This window comes from Varanus komodoensis, unplaced genomic scaffold, assembly GCF_004798865.1.
Source record: "Varanus komodoensis strain SLA01 unplaced genomic scaffold, ASM479886v1 scaffold111, whole genome shotgun sequence".
Taxonomy (NCBI): domain Eukaryota; kingdom Metazoa; phylum Chordata; class Lepidosauria; order Squamata; family Varanidae; genus Varanus; species Varanus komodoensis.
In genome coordinates, this window is record NW_025335321.1 from 24,857 (window position 1) to 30,160 (window position 5,304).

The following is a 5,304-nucleotide window of genomic DNA, read 5'->3' on the forward strand; positions in this document are numbered from 1 at the left end:
AAAATACAATGGAAGTATGGGAAAAATGGAGACCACAATTAACACCAGGAATTTCTCTATTAGCACTAGTGGTCAAAATGGAGAAATTCCCAAAAATAGAATCAAAGGATTTGATTAATAAACTAAAAAAATAATCAAATATATAAATGGAAAGATTGGAAAAATAAGATAAAAAATATAACACAATTAAAGTGTGTATTGGCAGAAATTAAATTAAATTGGTTACATTTAATACAATTAGAAAAATGGATAAAAATGGAGGGAAAATTTAAAGAGGAAGAAAGACAATTAACAAAATTTGAAGCGATTGTGAAAGAATGTGAGATTAAGGAAGAATATACTGGTAAAGAAAGAATTGCCAAAATTTATAAAATATTAACAGAATTAAGGGAACAGACAAAAGGTTTGAAATCAATCTGGGAAATGGATGTTGGTGAAATAAAAGATGAGGTTTGGAAGAATATTTGGAATAGAAGAGTATATAAAAATATGTCGGTTAGAATTAAAGAACATGTATATAAAGTGATATGGAGATGGTATTTAACACCAGCTAAGTTAAACCAAATTGATGATAAATATTCTAATATTTGTTGGAGATGTGGAAAAAAGATTGGAACTTGAGAAGAGGAGACTCAGAGGGGATATGTTGGCAACAAACAGGTGTGTGAGGGGGTGCCACACGGAGGTGGGTAGAGACCTGTTCTCCCCTGTAGAGGAGGGCAGGATGAGCTCCAACGGAGCAAAACTCAGGGAGCCAAGGTTCCATTTGGATGCCAGGAAGCACTTCCTGACAGTCAGGACCCCGAGGGTGTGGAATGGGCTTCCACGGGAGGCCGTTGAGGCCCCATCGGTGCGGGTGTTCAAGGATAGGCTGGACGTGCACATGGTGGGCATGTCATGAGCGGACCCGGCTGGTGCCAGAGGTCAGACTAGATGGCCCGGGCGGCCCCTTCTGACTTGCTCTGTTTCTATGTTTCTATGATAAATTGACAACAGAAATAAAAATTTAAAAGGGGGTAATAAAAGTAAATAAATATAATGAAATATGGGAAGATTTTGTAAAAGTAGTGCTGATGGAAGGGAAAGGCTATAAGCCTAATCAAGAGTACATGATTTTTTGGAGGGGATATGGGTATAACTAAAATATACTATATGTTGTTAATTGTTATATTATATGAAGTAAAATGGAGATATAAACTGGTCTCCTGGGAGTGGGCACATGTTTTTTGTTGTTGTTGTGTTATGTTCTTTTTAGTTATCAGTTGGGTTGTAGAGGTTAATACTATTGATATATTTTGATATATACTGTATATCAACTGTTTGTATTTATGTTCTGTTAAAAAAAATAAAAAGGTGGGGAATAATCATGGGTGCTGGGAGTTCCCCATTCCAGATTTAAGGACTTGCCCAGAAACTACAATTTGCTACATTCTAAACTCTCTCATCCTCTGCAAATCAGCATTCAAGGAAGATGTATTTCAGGTCACTGGTCCTTAGGCACAGTATTTTACTATTATACAAAGTCAATTTAAACCCTTTGTGTAAGGGGCCAGAATGAAGGAGGCAGATGAACTGGTTCACTAATCAAATGAACTGAGACTGAAGAGTATGACATTTTCTAAGTTGTTACAATGCTGTATTTTCAATCTTGCCTTCTATGCTTCCAATGGGGACAATTTTACATGGAAAACAAAAACAACATGTGAATTAGTGAGAAGAAAAATCGAACCACACAAGTAAACAGGGACTATCAAAGAAAAATACACAGGAATTGATTTCTGCAAAGAAAAGGCAAGCTTCTAAATATATCTCAGATATAAAAACTGTACATAAAGCCAGTGGCTGTGGCCGTAAGAGAAAAAGGAAAGCAGAAATGCTACCTGTTTACAACCACCTGCCTTAAGTAGCATCTAGAGAAATCCTAATGCTTATAAAATAGCCATTGGTCACAGAGTAACCCCAGGAAAAGTCAGGCCTCTGGGGTAACCACAGGTATATTATGGTTCTTATGAGCAAGCTAGGTTATTTGATGCTGAAATATGCTACCTGAATACCTAAAACACAGCTAGACATTATTCTTTAAAGCAATAAGCCATTGCAAAGGTGAAAAAAACCACAGATCAGGTAATATAACCCTCAATACTTCACCTGTGAATACTACAAGATTCCTCACTCCAAACAAAGCAATCAATTAAAGGGGCAAACAGTCACTTTTCAATTTTGGGTGTTCAGGGATATGCTGGACATGCACATGGTAGGCATGTCATGAGAGGAACCAGGGGTCAGACTAGATGGTCTGGGAGACCCCTTCTGACTCACTCTGTTCCTGTTTCTAATATGAAGATTATGAGACATCATTTAAGGGCCAGAGACTGTCTATCTTCAAAAAAAATGTTTACATGAAGAAAAGATGTGGAATTGATGTCTCAGTCTATATTACTACTAAATTGGGTGCAGTTAACAGGGCTGTACAGACTTGAGCCTTGTGGGTTCCACTTTTATTAGACCTCCAAAAGCCAGCTGGAATCAAATACAAAATAGCTCAGCTGGACAGGCAAATATAAGCAAAGATGTGAAGAGCAGGTCAACTTCAGGCACATTTGTGCACTCAAATATTTGTAACCAGAACCAAGCTCACAATTCCTTTAAACCAAACCTCTACTGCCGATTTTCCCTAAATGTTCTTTTTCCATAAGATAATTTAAGAGAAGCCGAAGAGAATTTTAGGAGTAAAAAATCCAACTGATCTACTGCAAGTCACTCACAGATCTACCAATGGATGGATGTCTCTTCTGCCTATCCTGCTCTGAAGCATTCCGTTTTACACAACATACCTACTAGGAAATATTACACTGAAGCTTAAAACCTGAACAGAGACGTACAGGGTTGTAATTCGTGAGGCTAAACAAGGACGGCCATACTGATTCAGACCAAATGCTCCTCTATGTCAATATCCCTACAGTGGCCTCAGGAAGCCCTGAAGCAGGGAGTAAGTAAAAGAGCACTCCTCATGCTCCCTAGAAAGTGCTACTGAGCCATATGGCCTCAGATCCTGATGAACTAGCAGACATTTTTATTTTTGTCTCCCATGACTTTGTCCTTCCTTTCATCTGTCCTGAAGCTACTAGCAATCAGCATCGTGGGATGACCCCCTTTGGATTTAGTATGAGAAAGCAAGAAAAACATCTACCTCTCCACTTTCCCCACCCCATGCATTAATTTTGTATATCTTGCTCTTGACCCTACCCTTTTTATAAGCTAAAAATTTCTGAATGCTGAAACCTTTCCTTGAGAGAGTTAGTAGTTAGGAATGAGGTACTAGGACTTAGGAAATTTGAGTCTTGGTCTCCGCTCAGCCATGGAACTTGCTGGGTGACTTTCGAACACTCACAGAATCTCAGTCCAACCTACGTAACAGGGTTGTTGTTGTGAAGATAAGATTGAGAGAAAGAGGAGGAGAATTATATCAGCTTAAGCAGATTTGTCAACTGTTTTATCAATTTATCAAGGCTTCAGAAGGGCTTCTGACAAAGAATGTGGGAGAAGAACACCCAGCCTATTAAATAATGATAGCGGAAAAAAGAATGCAAAGAGAATGGGTACTGCAGAAACTTAAGCTGGGTAGGTCAAGCCTAACCTTCCTATCACGAAGCTCAGCTGTGCTCACAGAAATTAAGCAGAGGGAAGGGGAAGGAAATACTTAAAAGAAAGCACTTTTCTCTATTACTCCTCTGAGTATGTCCCTCTGACTGTCAATATCAGCTGCAGGAGTGGCATAAATTTCTCCCAGTGTTGGGGACAGGGTTAGGGACCGAAAGGGCTCCAGATCTACAACCCCATGGAGGCAACTGATGTTAGATTTTCTGCAGGGACTGAGAGGAGAGATCTGGGGTTTGATCACTTGCTTCAAAGCCAGACTCCTTTCTCTGCTTTTTGAGGGGGAAGATGCAATACAGCAAAGGTGAATTCCAGTCAGAATACCCAGCATACCCAGTGGTAAGGGATGATGGCCGCCACACACCAAAACATCTCGAATGCCACAAGTTGCCCACCCCAGCCATACACCCAATGGTCTCTCAGATGCCATCCAGGGAATACCACACTGCCCCACAAGGGAATTTATCTTTAGGTTTCAGAACAGCAGTTTGTTACTTAACTATAAGGAAGTACCCTCAAAGTCAGATTCTGCAATGTAAGAAAAATAGCTACCTCTAGCTTCAGGCAACACCAAGTCTTTCCCTAGTTGTAGCCCATCAACGAGTTTACTATCACTTTTCTAGAACATGATCTGCATTTATTAAAATGATGGGATCACGTCCGCTTACTTCAAGCTTACTTTCCAGCCAGCCAACTTGGAGGGGCAGGAGGGGGGAGCATCATAACGCTGCAGCTCCAAAATATTGTGGTGTACACAGTATTGTGTTGTAAAAGATCATATGGACCTAATAAAAGCACAGTGGGAAAACTGTAGGAAGCTATTATTAGATAGGTCATAATGCAGGATGGCAATGCCAAATGAAATGGAAGTAACTGTTTCGAAGGGTACAATCAGAGGGAAAAACATGCAATGAAACAGGTGCCATAAGGACACAAAGTCACTCCAACATGACCATAGCATAACGGCTGGAAGAACTGGGGGGACTGCTTAACTAAATCACCCAACAGCCAAACTAAATGGAAAATTAACATACAAGCTGTGAAAAGTTTAAGGAATACAAGAAATGAAACATATTTTCAAGAATGGAAGCGGAAACTAGTGGCTAAAATTTATTTTCTAACCATTTTGATTGCTGATTATTTGGTTTTATACTGGTACAAGTGGATTAGTTGTTATTCCACATAGAAATGCTTTAAATAAATGAAGAAAAATACTCTGCTTCAGGCTGGAAGAAAAGATGGTGACTATTCCCACCAAATTAACAGATCTCTAATGGTCCATTATAGATCACAGAATATTAAGTTGGAAGAGGCCATGAAAGCCATAGGGTCCAACCCCTTGCAGCTGCAGGACATCATGGTACACCATCCCACTCAGAGGGCTGTTCAGTTTCTTTCTGAATGTCTCTAGTATGGGAGAGCCCAGCACCTCTCTAGGCAGCTGGTTCCACTGCCATATTGCTCTGACATTGAAGAAGCTTTTCCTGATGTCCAGCCTGAATCTGGATTGCCACGGCTTGATTATTCCATGCCCTACACTCTGGCATCAGCAAGAAGAGATCTTGACCTTTCTCTTTGTGACAGCCTTTGAGGCACTTACAGAGGGACACCATGCCCCCGCTCCGTCTTCTCTTCTCAAGGCTGAAC